General features: G+C 39.7%; 1 protein-coding gene across 3 annotated transcripts in view; it reads left to right on the plus strand.

The window, feature by feature from the left end:
* LOC124613152 (peroxisomal acyl-coenzyme A oxidase 3-like) overlaps nt 1-21,164 on the plus strand; it is a 323,979-nt gene that overhangs the window by 89,062 nt on the left and 213,753 nt on the right. The window contains exon 1 of one of the 3 annotated variants that reach the window (XM_047141776.1): nt 2,281-2,445. The exons of 1 other annotated variant lie outside the window; for it this stretch is intronic. The gene's annotated coding sequence lies outside the window, so the exon portion shown is untranslated. Of the gene's footprint in view, nt 1-2,280; nt 2,446-21,164 lie in introns of those variants that run through there. One more of the 3 variants, XM_047141778.1, reaches the window with a different exon arrangement.

The raw sequence follows: 21,164 nt of genomic DNA on the forward strand, positions 1-21,164 counted from the left end.
ATTTGGATAATGTGCATATGATGAAAAAAATCGAGCAGTTTGTCTCATTGACTTAAGTAACACAATTTTTGTTACTGATTGACAATACATTGCAGATGCTTAGTACCAATATTTATAAACAAGGCAGTACATTCCCAAACATTACAAATGCCAGAAATTATCTAATGTGAAGAACAATTATCATTGGTTTAGTCGGCAGGGAGTGATGCAATGTGTCCACTGGCTAAGAATCTAGAATTCAGCTTACTTTCACTAATATATGTATAAAAGCATAGCACGTAAATTCTACCTATACGAACTCCCTTCTAAAGTGAGCCAACTTAAAAGTGCCCATGTCATTTGTAGCAGTGAGTATAGTATGTAACCTTCAATTATCAGGTCTTTCGATTGGATGGAAAAAATGGAAATGACCGAATGGCATTGTTGGCCGGGAGGCCCCCATTTGGGGGAGTTCGGCCGCCGTATTGCAAGTCCTTTTTAGGTGACGCCAGATGGCGACTTGCGAGTCAATGATGATGAAGGACACACAACACCCATTCCCCTACAGGGGATATAACCCAAATACTTATTTAAAACAGAAAAATTTATTCATTTTGAAAGTGACGTCAAGGGACTATATGCAACGCATTTCTACAGAAAAACATCTTTAGGGCATAAAATTATGCTATGCTGTATTAAATTATCACAAGTCTGAGATATATATTTTCTTTAAAACTTCTTACCTTCAACTAGATTCTTTTTTGGGGAACAAATGCACAAAATATGAACAGTTTTCAAACTCCAGAAAAGAGCCATAAGAATAATAACAAAAAATACTACTCGAGCGCAATGTAAAGAACATAACACTGGGGTTTTAACTGTTCCATGTGAATACATTTACCAGTCAGTTGTACACATCAAAAAGAACATTGGTAATTACTGCACACACAGCTCTGTCCATGACCATGCAACAAGAGATAGACTCAATTTACATTTACCAAGAAAAAATAAACATAAATCTGAAAACAGCATTTTCTATCAAGGAATAAAACTGTACAATAAATTACCAAAAGAGAGTAAAGAAATTGTAGAAATACACTTATTCAAAAAGGCAGCTAAAAAGTACCTGCTATGCAATACATTTTATACATTGAAGGATTACTTAGCTAAAACAGAGTAGGGGTTTGATAAAAAAAAATGTTATACAAATAAATAATAATATCAATGATTATAAAATATCCAACATTCCACATAACACCTTCACTTTGCTTTTTTGCCTTTCTTCTTTCCTTTCTAGAAATACTTACTCCCAGGCTATGCGTAGCACAATACTAACACCTCTTCCTGTTTCTGAGTTCAACATCTCACTCATTATGGAGGGATGCTGACTTACTTTTTCAGGATAGCAAATGAGAAGTTGCAGTGCAGAAAATGTCCCAGAGATCACCAGTGTGTGTGTGTGTACTGGCTGATAGTGAGATATGAGTAAACAGTGTGGCAATTACATTATTTAGCAAGTTATTTGTAAAAAAAGATATTGTATACCAGGAGTAAATCTAATGATGGCATTCGGGAGGACGACGGTTCAATCCCGTCTCCGGCCATCCTGATTTAGGTTTTCCGTGATTTCCCTAAATGGTTTCAGGCAAATGCCGGGATGGTTCCTTTAAAAGGGCACGGCCGATTTCCTTCCCAATCCTTCCCTAACCCGAACTTGCGCTCCGTCTCTAATGACCTCGTTGTCGACGGGACGTTAAACACTAACCACTACCACCACCATCTAATGATGGCCTCTAACTAGAAGTCTGTAAATATGTGTATATACGAATTAGCATATTTCAAATTGATCTAAATTTGTAAATACTTTGACATGTCATATATCCTTGTAAAAAGAGATTTATGGATGAATAAAGCTACTACTACTAGATTGCTACGAGACTGGACAGTGAACACAAAAAGCTCTGCACATACGCGCGGTGATCTCTTTGAGTCAGGCTTTAAAAGGCTTTGGGAGCAGTCGGGAGCATTACCTCTGATTATCTGGAACGAATCTATACTATTGCCATTATAAAAACATCATAACGGTGCCAATAATTGTTTGATCAGTCTAATAAAGAAATAAATTTTTAAAAGGGATGGAGGATACTTCATACTGTTCGTAATGCCATCATAGTTTTGTCCGGAACAGTTAATAACTAACACCAAATACCAGCAACCGCTGTGAAGCCCGTATCAGTCATAAGTTAAAGCTTGAAAAGTAACAATCATGCAAAACGGAAACCCGATTAAAGGCACATTTTGAACAGGCAGGAGATAAGTTATCTACGTGAGAGTAGGAACTTTATCGTATCTTATCTATCAGTTAGAAAAAAAACTAATTTTTAATTATCACAGGTGCTAAGAACACAACGCTCTGTAGTGTACTGTTAGCATCAGCATCAACATCTTTCGGCGTACACTGCTAAGGTTGGCTGTACTCTCGTCTGCTTTCAAATCTAGTTTTTCTGATTATGGTTCTTATTGTTGTTTATTTTGCTGTTACGAAGAAAATACTAATCTATTCTACAGACCGCTCTGCAATGCCAAAATTTCATATACGAAATTTCCGTCGCACAGTTCTTGCAAGTCATTGCAAGCAACTTTTTTAAACGCCACATATCAAGATAGGACTTGAGCTAACCTACAGTTTAAATCGAACCGAAAGATATGTCCTGACACACACACACACAAACACACACACTGGATTTTGCAGTATTCATTCCATAATTACCTCGACTTTTTAGCACTGTGACTTTCGATTCTGAAAGCATATTGTTCTCTAGGAATATTATAAAGAAAAGAAAACAATTGTAGCTCGCTCAAGTAGCTTAAGTTCTCTCTAGAAGCGGATTAACTTTGGTTTTCATTGTAATCCTAATCACACTAATTAATCACTGACCTGTCGCTTACAACCACCCGTTTCAAATAAAAATAAGTTGCTGTTGTGGGGTTCTTGCTATGATTAGCTATTTTTATTTGTTTATTTGGCCTTTAGTGTGAGCCTACAACTATACGTTGTTTCTGCATTATTATGTAAACATAGGCAAACTTAATTTCTTGACACTAGTTTAGCACATCATTATCATTCCTTATTAAATGTAGGGAACGGAACCCTAAGATTGTTAAGATCTGAAAGGAATTGGCCTCTATGTTACTTGTACTTCGAGCAGATGAATATAATATGAACTATATACGCGATATGGAATCAAAGTACGGGAAACTAAACCATAACAGGGATGAAGAGACTATTAATACTACATAAGAAAATCATTCTAATTATATTGAAAAAGTCGCAGAAAGAATCTAGGAGAAGCTGTATCAAAGATCTTAATATTTTGACATTTCCATCACTTCATCACTTTCAAGACCATTATGACTGTGTCACGAGATTCCATAATACTGGAGACCAAAGAGACTGTTTATCCTCATTACTCAACAAGCAGAAAACAGTTGTGGTGCATTTCACACGGATCTCAGTTGTTTTTAAAAAGGAACTAAATGCTCTGTTATAAAACTAATTAATACAAACATTGACAAGGGACTTACAAAACCTCAACTCTGAGAAGATGCCCCCTTCAGCAACCCCTGTCCCCCCTCCCCCTCCCCCAAAAAAGAAAAAAAAAACACAGAAAAACATTTGCAATCATAGGTGTCAGCATTTTTTAGTTGTAGACAAAATAAATGCATAGGAAAACTGCAAGTCTCATCCTCTTGATTATAAGAGATAGCTCTGCAGTGTATAGAAAGGTTGTGAAACCACTGTAAGCTAGTTATGTAGGGTTGTATACGACTATAATATTTTCCTGTATTAACAGCTGTTGTCTTCCATTCCTCTTCCCACTGGGATCTGACATCCATTTTAATTTGGTGTAATAAATCAGTGTAAGGTAACTTGATATCTAAGACGGTTCTGGATATGGCAGCTTCGTTGGTCAACAGGTCTACAGTTTTGTTATACAACATTCCTGTGTGAGCTTTAGTGCAAAGTAAAAAAATACAGGGTGACAATTATTGACCTATATGAAAAAAACCATAACTTAGTTACAAACTACAGCATGCACACACTTTATTCAGCATTTAGACATCACTACAGATATTCAGATTTAAGTTATGACATGTTCAATATGCCTGCCATCACTGGCAATGATGTGGCGCAGGCAAATAGTGACATTCTGCATATCCCAGACAGAACATCAATGCTGTCGATGACATCCTGAATGGCTTTTTTATGCTCAGCAATGGTTCTGGTTTTATTGCTGTACACCTTGTCTCTAATGTACCCCCCCCCCCCCCCCCACACACACACACAGACACACACACACAAAAAGAAGTTGCATGTGTTCAGGTCTAGAGAATATGGTGGCTAATTGAGGCCCGTGCCAGTGGCCTATGAGTACCTCAGAGCCAGAATGCAGTCCCCAAAGTGCTCCTCCAGGACGTCAAACTCTCACCTGCTTCAATGGGGGTCAAGCTACTTCTTGCATGAACCACATCTTGTTGAAATCGGGGTCACTTTGGATAACGGGGATGAAATCATCTACCAAAACATTCACATATCGTTCAGTAGTCACCATGCCATCGAGGAATGTTGTACAAATTATTCTGTGACTGGACGTTGCACACCACAGAGTCATACGTTGAGGGTGAAGAGACTTCTTGACCTTGAAATGCAGATTCTCAGTTCCCCAAATGCACCAATTTTGCTTATTGATGAACCCATCCAAATGAAAACTGTTGGCTTCATTGCTATACCAAACCGTGCATGCGCCAATTATTTCCCATCATGGGTCGTGGCCATCTGTGCAGTTTGAATGTCCTAACACAAACATTCAGAATTTATGACAATTTTATTTCATGTAGTTCAATAATTGTCATCCTGTATATTTGTTTCCTCCTGATCGCTCCATTATTTCATTAGCTATGCCAGTAACAAGCTTATTGCTGTGTTTACTCAAATTTCTGTTCACTATAGCACTAGGGATGCTTTCATAATTAGAAATAATTACAAACCTTTTGTCATTATTGGCTAAAGAGTACTTAATGGCCTTCATGACTGTTACTGCTTCCACCGTATATGAAGAGCTCGATGAAGGAAGCAATACTGACTGTGACCCATTTTTGGTCATGAGATAGCACATCCCACATTACCTTCTGATGCAGTTCTTGAACCGTCCACATAGACATGTTGGAGCTTCGTTCCATTTTTTGTGGAGATATGTGCTAGTTATCACATTAAAGTTACTGCCAATGTGTGTTCTACATTCCAAATGAAGCAATGGAATAGAGAATGTGCAGAGATGAAATGGCTCTTCATACATAGGAAGTCTTATTGTTATAACACTTTTCAAAGACAGCTCAGCATCTGATAACTTTTAAACAAATCTGGAAGTCAATATAATATTCTGTTATCCAAGGTAGTGTGTAGTTGGTAGCAGTTGACCTCATCACTCCCTGAAAAGTTTGGAAATATCTATATTGTAAAGTATCTTCATTCACAGATACACTTGATGCTGGTATTCCCATATACTGTGCATCCATATTCGATCCTGCTCCCAATCAACATCCTTTATAAGGTCGATAGAACATCGAGGTTCGGTGCCATGAAACTCTGATTAAAGATCTGATGATGTTCATGATTGGCAGACAAGTATTTATAATGGAATTAATGTGAAAAATCCAACCGAACCTGGAGTTGAACCACAGTCCCATGAATTGAGTTGACAATTTAACTTGGAATGAATAACCTCTTACATGCATTTCATCATGATGTACATATTGTCTTAAAATATAACAAGCAAAGATTTCGAAGGGTAAACTTCAAAGCCATTTGTGCATAACAAATCCTTCACTTCTGCTATTGCCTCTATCAGCCTGCCGACTCCAGGCTCCTCTGCAGAACCAGTTAAATATAAACACACATCCTAAGCGTACTGCAGAAAGTGAACATTTGGAGAAATAATTTGTTCAAGATAACTAGAATAAATTGTGTATAATGAGGGGCTAAGGATGGGTGCTTGGGGTAAACCTCTGAATGAAACCAGAAGGCCTATAAATTGTTTCTGATATCTGACATTAATTGTTCTCTGTGTGAGGAAAGTACTAATGGCATAAGCCTAACTGATAGGAAGACCAATTCAGTGTAGCTTTTCTGGCAGGAGAGAGTCCTGGACGCTATCATAAGCTGATGTCACATCTCTTCTTGGAAAGCTGAGAGAATATCATTGCACAAAATTATTATGGTGTCCAGTGCTTGAATACTTTTAATGAACCCAAATTGTGATTGAGGTAGTAGTTTATCAGTATCTAGCCATATCTGAAGACTTTTGTTAGGTCTTTCAAGAGTTTTCCCGCTCACAAGAGGATAACACAATTGGTCTTATGAGGTATGAATTTTGGGATCTTTGACAGGTTTCAGTACAGCCGTGATAATTTGTGTAGATCATTCCTCTACACATTCCTCTCCTCCTCATGTTTCATTAAATATCCAAAGGAGTAGTTCTCAAGCATCTAGAGGAAGCTTTTTACCATTTAATAGTGAACACTGTGAATTCCTGGAGAGCTATTCAAAGAATTATTGATAACAATTTCTTACATGTGGTGAACAGAGATAGCAGGGGATGATTGAAATTTGTTTCCTGTGGAATAACCATGGGGACTTTAGAGCAAGAGAGAGGAGCTGCATTTGACACAAATTCCCCTAACCACACGGAATCCACTACTGGAGAAGCAGCTGCATTAGAATGTTTTAGAGATCAGGTTGTTCTCCAGATCTCAGAAATGTTATAGACCTTATTACAGTAGTTGACCCAAGCTTTCTCTTTTTCTTTTCTTCAGGAATCACCTAATATTCACATCTGTTTTGTACTCTAGAAATCACTGCAATGTCTGTTCCCTAAGATATATGGATAAGGCCAACCTTTGCTTAGCCACAGTTTTAGAATACTCAGAATCCCACCAGAACACATGTTGTTTTGCAGAGTAAATCTCTGTTTCCCACTGAGATGCTATGTATTAAGTCTATGGCTGTCATAAGTGCAGCATAAGCTTCCCTTGTCGTCCATTTCAGACTCTGTTTCCCGAGATCTTCCTGTATAGTTTTTCCTATTTTTCCCAGCATGTGTTCTTTATTTTCCATGGGCTGTTTGAATAATATCTGCTTCTCATACTTCTCTCTAGGCCCAATACTATTTTTGACCCCATAGAATACTTTAAGATCTCCTACTGAGAAATTTTGTAGAAATCAGGTGAAGCAAGACTTAAGTTCACAGCAGATGATTATTTATAAGGGAAAGGTAACATTGTTGGAGAGCTGTCATACAGAATGACCAAATCTAGTTCTTCTATTGCACGAAAGAGATGACAACTTCTGGGTCATTGCACCAAGCACTGTGATGAGACTTAAAATCCCCACAGATAAGGGATGGAGTTAGTAACTAACTAACACTAGGTATTGCTACTGGTTATGGTTCATGGTGATTTATAAATAGAGGTAATATAGAAGTTCCCATTCATTGTTTCTGTTTCTGCACCTGCCACTTGAAGCACCAGATTGCTAAGTTTAAGTGGATTTCATTGTATCTGATGGTGTCCTTAATTAACTGTCCCACCGCTTCTCCTGTACCATGAACTTGAATTTGTGGCTTAAACCATGTTTCATGGAGAGCCACAATGGCAATATTGTTATTAGTTTTCTTTTCCACAGTTTCCCTGTTAGAGATAGCTGACCTCGCATTCCGTTGTAATATATTAAGGGCCAATTTGAAATCAGAACATGCTCCTGTCCAGTTCTGGCCAGTATTTTATTTTCTGTATAAAACTAAGGAAACCATTTTGTAGATGTCTGCAAGCTATACACTGTTGTTATTAGAAGAGGTTAACTGTGTTATCAAATTTAACATTTCAGACACTAGCCTTTCAGCCAGTGATGTGTTCTTGTTGACCATATGTGTCTGATTGTTGGGAAACAACATCCTGGGAAAGGATTCTCAGTAATAGGGCATGTCAGCAAGTTTATTGGTTGGTTGGTCTGGGGGAAGGGGACCAAACAGTGAGGTCATCAATCCCATTGGATTATGGAAGGATGGGGAAGGAAATGAACCATGCCCTATCAAAGGAACCATCCCAGCATTTGCCTGAAACGATTTAGGGAAATCGCGGAAAACCTAAATCAGGATGGACTGATGTGGATTTGAATCTTCATCCTTCTGAATGCAAGTCCAGTCTGCTAATCACTACACCACCTCACTTCGTAGCAAATTTATATTGGTAAAGAGAGGGATAGGATTTGGTATATGCTTTGAAGGTTTCAGTCTGTTGTTGTCATGAACCTGTGTTGCGAGGTTTGTGGGGAGGAAATTCCTTCTCCCAATCCAATCTGCTTTTACTGAGATCTCCTACTGCTGTAGTATATGGTCTGCAGTTCACATATTCCTTAGCTTCCTTGAATGAAATGTTGAGCATAGCTGAAGTATTTTTAACCTTGTGGTGTTTCAGGTGCATTGGACGAGATTTATCTCTTGATGTGTGCAATGTGCACAACAAGTAGTTTGGCTTGCACACAGTCTTGCCTCGTGGTTACCTCCAAATGTATTATAACGGACTTCTGATCAGCACTAAAAGCTTAGGTGACCAAATTGCAGACAATGGAATCACTGTTAATGTAAGGCTTAACTGTACATTGCACACCATATATTGTGAAATGATGTGGCAAGAACTGCAATGCAAATGTGAGAATGCACATTTATCAAGAAAGATTTCATAGTGTGCCCAAGTGATTCATAAGTTTGAATATCCTATGAATATCTGTGACAGTTACCATAGATTGAATAGCATCCTTTAGCTCTTGCTCTGATATATAAGTATCTACATTTCTTATAGCTCCCTGGCGGTGAGTTCTGTGGCATGGTATATATGCAACCATCCCCTTATGCCTCAATGAATTGTCTTCTACAAATTCATTGGCAGCTTCTCTCATAACCAACTCAATCTAGAATCCATTCTTTCCAAAGCCCTTGATACTTGCAATTTTATTTGTATAATCATGGAGTGAAATGAACAAAAATTTCTCCTGAGCCATGGGATAGTACTTACCAGCATTCCCACTAGTGCCCTTGATGGACAAAGAAAAAGGGTCAACTGCATCAGTCTGATCCCTCTTGTATTTATTTTAATTTGTATTTATTTTGATTTTACATTTGGATGAGTTATAACTTCTCTCTGTGTGATCTGTGCTTCTTGCAGATGTTGTTCTCTAGCTGAATAATAACAAATGACTGTACTATTGTCTGCATGTAGGAAAGGGAACAGTATCTTTATTTAAAGGATAAATGCCAGGCATGCCTGAGCTGAAAGATGTCTGGTTCATTACCTCCGTAGTTTCTTGATGTTTGTCATGTTGAGCAGTGAGCACTAGTCTCTTTTCCTTTAGATCTTCATTCTGTTCTAACATACTCTTTGCTTCAGATCTTGTTGACTGACTGATCTCCATACTCAAGCACACAAGACTTCAGCAACCTATAACTCATGAGTGTGCAACTGAACTTCAGAGGGGGGAACCTCATCCCTTCCCGAAAGGTCCACTGTGCATATCTAGTGTACCATTAGCTAATAAGATTATGACTCTTGGTATAAAAATCGCACTCTCATGAGTATTTAACACTAAATAACTTCGGAAGTTAACTGCAGTGATACTATTTATCTGTGTCCTAACCAAAGCTCTCATTTCACTAGTTTACATCTTCTGTGGATCTCATGCATGACAATAACAATAATAATAATAATGGCCAATATTACATTTGATTGAATGTCGAATGATTCATTGCATGTGAACAAAAATGGCAAAGGTTACAAATCTTCATACACATCAAATAACACATTCTTCTGAATATATTCTTCTGAATATGTTGATTAACATTTGATTACACAAGAAAGTTTTCCCAAAGCTTTTATTACATTGTATGCTGCATGTACCTATGCAATTCTTCTAATATGTAGAGGCAGTTTTATAGAATTAATTTCTTAATCTGAAACTTCAGCTTCATTGTCACATGAGTCCTTAATTGAAACTTAAGCTTCATTGTTAGATGAGTCTTAAATGTGCAATGCTTTGACTAATTTTAATCCTGCAAATTTTGGACCCATATTTATTTATTTATTTATTCATTCTTCAACCATCCAGCACTATAATATATGATATTAATATTAAAGTTTTTGTTTTGCATATTTTTCATTAATTATTCCACATATATGTGTAATTCTGCTGTAAAATAATAATATATGTATTCAGATTGTAATTTACCCAGTATCTGTAATAGTAATGTATAATCTGTATAGTAATGTATAATGACATATCCAGTATCACTCTAAACAGCAATCAGAGGATGAATAAATAAATGTTAGATACTGGTATGTTGAAGAAATACACTCCTGGAAATGGAAAAAAGAACACATTGACACCGGTGTGTCTGACCCACCATACTTGCTCCGGACACTGCGAGAGGGCTGTACAAGCAATGATCACACGCACGGCACAGCGGACACACCAGGAACCGCGGTGTTGGCCGTCGAATGGCGCTAGCTGCGCAGCATTTGTGCACCCCCGCCGTCAGTGTCAGCCAGTTTGCCGTGGCATACGGAGCTCCATCGCAGTCTTTAACACTGGTAGCATGCCGCGACAGCGTGGACGTGAACCGTATGTGCAGTTGACGGACTTTGAGCGAGGGCGTATAGTGGGCATGCGGGAGGCCGGGTGGACGTACCGCCGAATTGCTCAACACGTGGGACGTGAGGTCCCCACAGTACATCGATGTTGTCGCCAGTGGTCGGCGGAAGGTGCACGTGCCCGTCGACCTGGGACCGGACCGCAGCGACGCACGGATGCACGCCAAGACCGTAGGATCCTACGCAGTGCCGTAGGGGACCGCACCGCCACTTCCCAGCAAATTAGGGACACTGTTGCTCCTGGGGTATCGGCGAGGACCATTCGCAACCGTCTCCATGAAGCTGGGCTACGGTCCCGCACACCGTTAGGCCGTCTTCCGCTCACGCCCCAACATCGTGCAGCCCGCCTCCAGTGGTGTCGCGACAGGCGTGAATGGAGGGACGAATGGAGACGTGTCGTCTTCAGCGATGAGAGTCGCTTCTGCCTTGGTGCCAATGATGGTCGTATGCGTGTTTGGCGCCGTGCAGGTGAGCGCCACAATCAGGACTGCATACAGCCGAGGCACACAGGGCCAACACCCGGCATCATGGTGTGGGGAGCGATCTCCTACACTGGCCGTACACCACTGGTGATCGTCGAGGGGACACTGAATAGTGCACGGTACATCCAAACCGTCATCGAACCCATCGTTCTACCATTCCTAGACCGGCAAGGGAACTTGCTGTTCCAAAAGGACAATGCACGTCCGCATGTATCCCGTGCCACCCAACGTGCTCTAGAAGGTGTAAGTCAACTACCCTGGCCAGCAAGATCTCCGGATCTGTCCCCCATTGAGCATGTTTCGGACTGGATGAAGCGTCGTCTCACGCGGTCTGCACGTCCAGCACGAACGCTGGTCCAACTGAGGCGCCAGGTGGAAATGGCATGGCAAGCCGTTCCACAGGACTACATCCGGCATCTCTACGATCGTCTCTATGGGAGAATAGCAGCCTGCATTGCTGCGAAAGGTGGATATACACTGTACTAGTGCCGACATTGTGCATGCTCTGTTGCCTGTGTCTATGTGCCTGTGGTTCTGTCAGTGTGATCATGTGATGTATCTGACCCCAGGAATGTGTCAATAAAGTTTCCCCTTCCTGGGACAATGAATTCACGGTGTTCTTATTTCAATTTCCAGGAGTGTAGTATATAAAATCTATGATCCCGTGGAGTGCAGATCTGTGATTGCTGATGCAAATTTTTCATTATGTTTTTTAAACTGTGCTACATTTATTTCATTATTATTTTATTTATTCATCCGTAGACAATGAATATTGTATTCGTAACAAAGTTCCTGAATTTACTGCCCTCCAGGACAGCTCTTGAACTCAAATTATTCTTGGGACTGAGAGCTGGCTGAAACCCGAACTGGAAATCTCTGACATATTTAGCAAATCATGGAACATATATCAGAAAGATAGACTCGAGGCCATAGGAGGGGGAGTTTTCATTGCAGATGACAAAAATATCGTCTCTATTGAGGTCGAAGTTGAGTATGGCTGTGAAGTTATGTGGTCGTGTATAACAGGTGTAGGTGGAACCAAATTAATTGTTGGATGTTTTTATCAGCCACACAATTCTGCTGTGGCAGTTATAGAGTCATTCAAAGAAAGTCTGTGGTCAATAGTACGTAAATACTCAGATAATGCAATATTAGTTGGCGGTGACTTTAACCTGCTGAGTAACCCATATCTATGGGTTCATTGCAGGAGGTACAGACAGACAGTCTGTCACGTTTTCTGAAAATTATCTTAAGCAGCTAGCTAGGCAGCCCCCATGCAATGGAAATATCTTAGACCTTGTAGGTACAAATAGGCCAGACTTTTCTGACAATGATGGTAAAGAAATGGAGATTAGTGACCATGATATCATTATATCAACTATGATTATGAAAGTGATTAATTCAGTCAAGAAGGCTAGGAGAGTGTTTCTGTTCGATATACCAGAAAAGCAGTTATTAACATCTTACTTAACAATGAATTGGTATCACTTAGTACCATATGTTGGATGTAGAGAAATTATGGACAAAGTTTAATCAAATTGTAAATCGTGGCCTAGAGAGTTGTGTGCCTAGTAAGTGGATAAAGGATTGAAAAGATCCACCATGGTTTAATAACAAAATTCATAAGATGCTGAGGCAGCAGAGACTGTTGCACTTGAGGTTCAAAAGGAGACACACAATGAAAACAAGTGAAGGTTAGTAGAGATTCATGCATCTCTGGAAAGATCTGTGTGCGAAGCATACAACAACTACCATCGTCACACCTTAACAAAAGATCGGGCAGAGAGCCTGAAAAAATTCTGGTCATCTGTAAAATTGCTAAGCAGGTGTAAGGCTTCCATTCAGTGCCTTGTTGATCAGTCTGGTGTGGCTGTTGAAGATAACAAAACGAAAGCCCAAGTTTTAAATTGTACATTCAAGAAATCGTTCACGCAGGAGAACCAAACAAACCTACTGTCATGTGATCATCAGACTCCTGTATGGACGACATGGAAATAGGCATATCTGGTTCAGAAAAGCAACATAAAGATTTGTAAACAAATAAATCACCAGGTCCAGATGGAATCCCAGTTTGATTTTACGAAGAGTACTCTACGGCATTGGCCGCTTACCTAGCTTGCATTTATTGTGAATCTCTCACCAGCATAAAGTCCCAAGTGGCTGCAAAAATCACAGGTGACTCCAGTATATAAGTAAGGTAAAAGAACGGACCCGAAAAATTACAGACCAATATCCCTAACCTCCGTTTGCTGCAGAATCCTTGAACGCATTCTCAGCTTGAATATAATAAACTTTCTTGAGGCTAAGCAGTTTATGTCCACGAATCAGCATGGTTTTAGAAAACATTGCTTGTGTGAAACTCAGCTTTCCCATTTCTCACAGGATACACTGAGAACTATGGATGAAGAGCAACAGGCAGATTCCATATTTCTAGATTTCCAGAAAGCATTTGACACAGTGCCCCACTGTAGGCTGTTAATGAAGGGATGAGCATATGGAATAAGTTCACAGGTACGCGAGTGGCCCGAAGACTTCTTAAATAATAGAACCCAGTATGTTGTCCTCAACAGCGAGTGTTCATCAGAGATGAGGGTATCATCAGGAGTGCCCCAAAGAAGTGTGATAGGACTGCTGTTGTTCTCTACATACATAAATGATTTGATGGACCAGGTGGGAAGCAGTCTGCGGTTGTTTGCTGATGATGCCATGGTGTACGGTAAGGTGTCAAAGTTGAGTGACTGTAGGAAGATACAAGATGACTTAGACAAAATTTCCAGTTGGTCTGATGAATGACAGCTAGGCCTAAATGTGGAGAAATGTAAGTTAATGCAGATGAGTAGGCAGATCAAACCTGTAATGTTCGGATCTGTATTACTAGTGTCTAGCTTGACACAGTCAAGTCATTTAAATATCTGAGCATAATGTTGCAAAATGATGTGAGGTGGAACAAGCATGTGAAAACTGTGGTAGGGAAGGCAAATTTTCGACTTAGGTTTATTGAGAGAATTTTAGGAAAGAGTGCTTCATCTGTAAGGGAGACCACATATAGGACACTGGTGAGACATATTCTTGAGTACTGTTCAGGTGTTTGGGATCCATGCCAATTTGGATTGAAGGAAGACATCAAAGCAATTCACAGGAGTGGTGCTAGATCTGTTACCGGTAGGTTTGAATAAAATGTAAGTGTTATGGAGATACTTTGGGAACTTAAATGGGAATTCTTGGAGATGATGATGATGATGAGCGTTTGGCGTCATTGGCCGGGAGGCCCCTCGCGGGGCAGGTCCGGCCGCCATATCACAGGTCTTATTACATTCGGCGCCACATTGGGCGACCTGCACGCCGGATGGGGATGAAATGATGATGAACACAACACAACACCCAGTCCCTGAGCGGAGAAAATCTCCGACCCAGCCGGGAATCGAACCCGGACCCAGAGGACGGCAATCCGTCACGCTGACCACTCAGCTACTGGGGCGGACATTCTTGGAGAGAAGATGGCATTATTTTTGGGAAATACTATTGAGAAAATTTAGAGAACTGGAATTTGAAGCTGACTGCCAAACGACTCTGTTCCTGCCAACTTACTTCACTCATAAGGACAATGAAGATAAGATACGAGCAATTAGGGCTCATACAGAGGCGTACAGACTTGTTTTTCCCTCATCCTGTTTGCAAGGGGGACAGGACGGGAAATAAGTAGTGGTATAGGATGCCCTCCACCATGCACCTGACATTGGCTTGCGGAGTATCTATCTAGATGTAGATGTAGATATTGTCCAGATGTATGTGTAAATATTTGGGAAATGGAACATACAAATATATGCATAAAAATGTGAGCACAATAGTATGAGATTGTGCAGTAAAAGACCATACAGTATTAAGTTGTAAAACAACTATATATACGTGTATGCTTATGTTGTTATAAATGCATGGCCTGTTTATTTTTGTCTTCCTTAAACAGCAAGTGCTCATATATGCTACAATAATTCTGTAAATATTTTACATCACACAAGAGCTGTCCTATGGATATACAAATATAATGAATAGTTTAGGGGCAAGATACATCATTTTTGGATTTACCGTGTATAAACATGGAGTTTCTTGGTTTGCGACTTTCAAGCTTAATGAAGTACTTGCATTGCTGATATAATCTAGCAAATCTTGTTTTTTAATATTGACATTTCCTACAGTTTTGAAAATGATATCCTGGTCTTCACATTTCTACCCTGTTTCAGTCTCCACAAGATCCCATATAGCTTCTGATTTGTTTTCAGACTATTTTATTAAGCTATCATTATTAATAAAATTTGCCTTAGCAGTTATTTTTTGATATACCATCTTGTAATTTCTAACATATTCTATGAACTGTGGATCTGAGTAAGTTTCCAATTTTGAACTTAGTCTCTTTAGTGTTTGACAAGAAGTTTTGGTGCCTGGTGTGATCCAAGAGCTTGACTGTGTATTGCCATGGGATCTGATTCATGACAGCTTCTTTGGAATGCACATTTCAAAATGTCCCAGGAAATTTGAAGAAAAGGTGTTATCTGCATCATTTGTATTTGTTGCGACATTACTTCCACCCAAACTTATTAGTTATGAAATTTCTATGTTCTACACAGTTTTCTGTAGGAAAATTTCTTTTATACATGAAGCATGCTTTTCTTTTCTTTCATCAGTGTTGAAGAAATTTTAGGATAAAACATTGTGGTGTGGCAGTATTTGTAACTTCAACTTCTGAAGATCCTGCATTTGAAAATATGTTATCTACAATACTGTTTGTATTATACATTACGAGGGGCATTTGAAAAGTCCATGCAAAGTCTGAGAGATGGCGCCACTGGCGCATATCGAGGTCATGTTTAGTTATTAGCAGCTTTGGAAAGAATGTACATCAAATTTCAGTCGTATTGGTGTATTTCTTTGTGTTTGGCATTAGCGTGAATCAAGGAAGTCAAGTGATTGTCAAAAAATGGACGAAAAAGAATTTCGTGTGGTGATTAAACATTACTTTATGAAAGGCGAAACACCTCAGGAGACTAAAGAGAAGCTTGATAAACATTACAATGGCTCTGCACCTTCGATTAGAATGGTTTATAAGTGATTTCAAAATTTTTGGAGTTGCCATATGAGCACAAATGTTGCTGAACATTCTGGACGCCTTGTGGAGGTTACGACTCCAGAAATCATTGATAAATTCCATGATATGGTAATGGATGACAGAAGAGTTAAGGTGCATGAGATTGCTAGTGCTGTGGGCATCTCAAATAAATTGGTACATAATATTTTGCATAAACATTTGAACATGAGAAAGCTATCCGCAAGATGGGTTCCGCGATTGGTCACATTTGACCAAAAATGGAATCGTGTGAAGTGTTGCAAGGATAGTTTACAGCTGTTCAGGAAGAATCTGCAGGACTTTAAGTGTCGTTTCATTGCTTTGGATGAAACAGGGATACATTACTATACTCCTGAGACCAAACAACAATCTGAACAATGGGTTACCAAAGGAGAATCTGCACCAAAAAAGGCAAAGACCATTCCTTCGGCCGAAAAGGTTATGGCGACTGTCTGTTGGGATTCACAAGGGATAATCCTCATCAGCTATCTGGAAAAGGGTAAAACTAGTACAGGTGCATATTATTCATCGTTATTGGATCATTTGAAGACCAAGCTGCAAGAAAAACGCAGGCAATTGGACCGCAAAAAAGTCATTTTCCATCACGGCAATGCACCAGCACACACCTCAGCAGTTGTGGTCGCAAAATTAATGGAAATAGCATTCCAACTCGTTTCACATCCCCCCTATTCTCCAGACTTGGCTCCCTTGGACTACTATTTGTTCCTCAATTTGAAGAAATGGCTGGCGGGACAAAGATTTTATTCAAACGAGGAGGTGATTGCAGCAACTAATAGCTATTTTGCAGACTTGGACAATTCCTGTTATTCGGAAGGAATCAACAAATTAGAACAGTGTTGGATGAAGTGTATAAGACTAAAAGGAGACTATGTCAAAAAATAAAAAAAGGTTTACCCCAAACACGTAAGTAGTGTTTATTTTTGTACGGACTTTTCAAACGCCCCTTGTAAGCATTTAAAGCTGGTTCTTGAAACTTTGTTAATTTACTTTCTCAAGATAGTTTACATCTCTCTTCAAGAGTCTTCCAGCTCAGTTCCTTCAGTATCTCACTGACAGTTTCTCACAGATTAAACAAACCTCTGATTACTTGTGCTGCCCTTCTCTGTCTACATTCAATATCCCCTGTTACTCCTATCTGGTGAGAGTGCCAAAAACCTGAGCAATATTCTAGAACCAGTCACATAGTTGGTATGTAAGCAATGTCCTTTGTATATTAATTGCACTTCCTCCAGAATTCTACCAATAAACCAAAGACTACCAACTGCTTGACCCACTACTGAATCTATGTGATCATTCCATTTGATATTTCCACGAAGTGTTACACCCAGGTATTTGTATGAATGGGCTGAGACCAGCAGTGACTTATTGATATTATAGTCATAGAATACTACTTTTTTTCACTTTGTGAAGTGCACAATTTTACAATTTTGAGCACTGAGAGCAAGTTGCCAATCTCTGCACCACTTTGAAATCTTACCAAGATCTAACTGAAAATTTATGCAGTTTCTTTCAGACAGTACTTCATTATAGATAACTGCATCATCTGCAAAAAAGCCTGATTTTACTATTAACACTCTCTGCAACATCATTAATATACAACGTGAGCAACAAGGATCCCAACACACTTCCCTGGGGCACACCCGAAGTTACTTCTACATCTGACAATGACTCTCCATCCAAGATAACATGTTGTATCCTTGCTGTCAAAAAGCCCTCAATCCAGTCACAAATTTCACTTGATACACCATATGCTTGTACTCTTGACAATAAGTGTATGCATGATACTGGGTCAAATGCTTTTTGGAAATCAAGAAATGCAGCATGTACCTAACTCTCTTGATCCAAAGCTTTTGGTATGTCATGTGAGAAAAGTGCGAGTTGGGTTTCACATGACTGATGTTTTCAAAATCCATCCTGGTTGGCATTGAGGAGGTCATTCTGGTGAAGATACCTCATTGTGTTTGAGTTCAGAGACAACACACCAATGTCAAGGATATTGGATGGTAGTTTTGTGAATCACTACTACTACTACTGTGCTTGTAAACATGTGTGACCTGTACCTTTTTCTAAGAACTGGGCATGATTTTTATAGAATCCGTCAGGGATTCCATCGGACCCTGGAGCTTTGTGCAATTTTACATGCAAATGAACTGATGTTTTCTCTAAAGTTTTGGTTACATCAGGAGATGAGTCTGGTAGTGATAGAAGGATCCAATTATCATTTTATGCCCACCACTGATACTGAATCTTGCCCAAACAATCTCACATGTAACTTCAATTTCTACCTCAGCATGCATATCTCATTTCAGATTTCTTTGAAAGGTTAAATCAAGGAACTTTACACTATTCTTTTTTCATTTTTTCCCACTATCTATGTAACTATACAGTTTAATTTTATCATTGAATCTGCTGCTGTTGTTGTTGTTCCCCATGAGACATGTCTTACTACTAGTGTTGTCATTTAAGTGAATATCATTAAAGAACTTGACAACTTAGAGCATTTTTACTACGTTTCTGAAAGTATTTGTATGGAGTGTAGCCATGTATGGAAGTGAAACATGGACAATAAATAGTTTGGACAAGAAGAGAATAGAAGCTTTCGAAATGTGGTGCTACAGAAGAATGTTGAAGATTAGGTGGGTAGATCACGTAACTAATGAGGAGGTGTTGAATAGGATTGGGGAGATGAGAAGTTTGTGGCACAACTTGACTAGAAGAAGGGATCGGTTGGTAGGACATGTTCTGAGGCATCAAGGGATCACAAATTTAGCATTGGAGGGCAGCGTGGAGGGTAAAAATCGTAGACGGAGACCAAGAGATGAATACACTAAGCAGATTCAGAAGGATGTAGGTTGCAGTAGGTACTGGGAGATGAAGGAGCTTGCACATGATAGATTAGCATGGAGAGCTGCATCAAACCAGTCTCAGGACTGAAGACCACAACAACAACAACATGAAAGCTTTAAAAACAGTTGTGTTCTGTTAAATGAAAAAAAGATATAACAAAAAACTTAGTATTTATATATTATTCCCAACACGTCTTCTTAAATTAGTATCAACACACAATGTAGAGTTCAAATGAACAGTCATTCCCTAACTTATTTCACAAGATCATAGTTTCTTATACATGTCTCATGTCCAGCATTACTTAGGAATTTTGTGGTAGTATCAGCTAACATCTTTTCGGATGGCAGATGTTCATTATTTGAGTACATCTCACTTAACATGCCTTCTTGTAAAATGATATTTTCTATCTGTACACTTGGATCTAGAATTTGTTATTAGATTCTTGTGTAACAAAATAGCTCCTTTATTATCACACCATACTTTCAGTGTTGCAGGAAAGTTTTTGTATACTGTAAATACTTTAGGAACGAAGGAGACCACTCATCAAAAAGCAGAAACATTAAGTTGTTGATAGGCACACACAAATGAAAGAAAACTTGCCAGCTTTGTGAGTGTGTGGGCACATGCCCCCCTCCCCTCCCCCACAGCCCCCCCCCCCCCCCCCCCACACATATATTAGACCACAAACTTAAAGAATTTTGCACTTTCGTATGGGAACCAGTTACAGAGTATCTTCCATTAATTTTATTTCCTGAGTCAGCTTCACTAAGGGCCATCATTTCTCTATGGCTACCTCTAGAAAATTCTAGCTTATAGCCTATGGTCCACTTTAAATATCTAAACAGCCTTTTTACTGAAAACCAGTGGACCTTTTCAAACATTAGTTATGTATGGAAAGATCTGGTTGATATTTATGAATTATTTAGGGATAAAGGAGAAGACTCGCTGAAAGAGAGAAGCGCTGCATCTTTGTAGGTACACAAACAATAGTTTCAGACTTAGCTAGCTTTCAGAATGAAATTCCTTTTTCAATCCTGTAGGAGAAACACACACACACACACACACACACACACACACACACACACACACACACACTATTGGGTGGGGGGTGAGGTTGGGTGTGGGGGACAGCAAGTTACCTTAGGTTTAGGCCAGGGAGGTTATGGAAGTGAATGATGTGGTGTAACGTGGCTCCCATCTGTGCAGCTCAGGAAAGCTGGTGGTAGTGGAAAGGATCCACATGAAGCAGCTGTAGAAATCTTGCATGTTGTGCTCTGCAGCATGTTGTGCCACTGGGTGGTCCACCTTGTTTTTGGCAACAGTTTGGCAGTCACCATGCAGCAGAGCACAACATTGCTTCGTCTGGATCCTTCCCACCACCACCAGCTTTTCTGAGCTGCACAGATGGGAGCTACCTTACAGCACATCCTTCACTTCCATAACCTCCCTGGCGTAAACCTAAAAGGTAACTTGCTGTCCCCCACACCCACCGCCACCCCCCACCCAATAGCGTGTGTGTGTGTGTGTGTGTGTGTGTGTGTGTGTGTGTGTGTGTGTGTGTGTGGTGTGTGTGTGTGTGTGTGTGTGTGTGTGTGTGTGGGCGCGCGCCTTTTGGTGAATTGTCTTCTTTATTCCTAAACAATTCATAATTCTCAAACAGTAGTTATATCTGCTAATGATGTTGAAAGCAAAACAAAGTCTAAGTCAGATGTGTAGATTACCTCGTGTTAAGGTACACAGATGTCAGTTGATTTGATTGTCTCAAAGTTCAAGCCGAGTTCAAGTAGTATTTACACTGGCTAGGCTGCACTCATTATCTCCTGATAAGGTACACAGATGTCAGTTGATATGGTTATGTCAGAGTCCAAACCAAGTTCGAGTAGTATTTACACTGGCTAGGCTTCTTCATTCCAAATTTCTCCAGAACTTTTCTTGCTTGTGATGCCTGGGAGATCCAA

Source organism: Schistocerca americana, chromosome 4 (genome assembly GCF_021461395.2).
Source record: "Schistocerca americana isolate TAMUIC-IGC-003095 chromosome 4, iqSchAmer2.1, whole genome shotgun sequence".
Classification (NCBI taxonomy): Eukaryota; Metazoa; Arthropoda; class Insecta; order Orthoptera; family Acrididae; genus Schistocerca; species Schistocerca americana.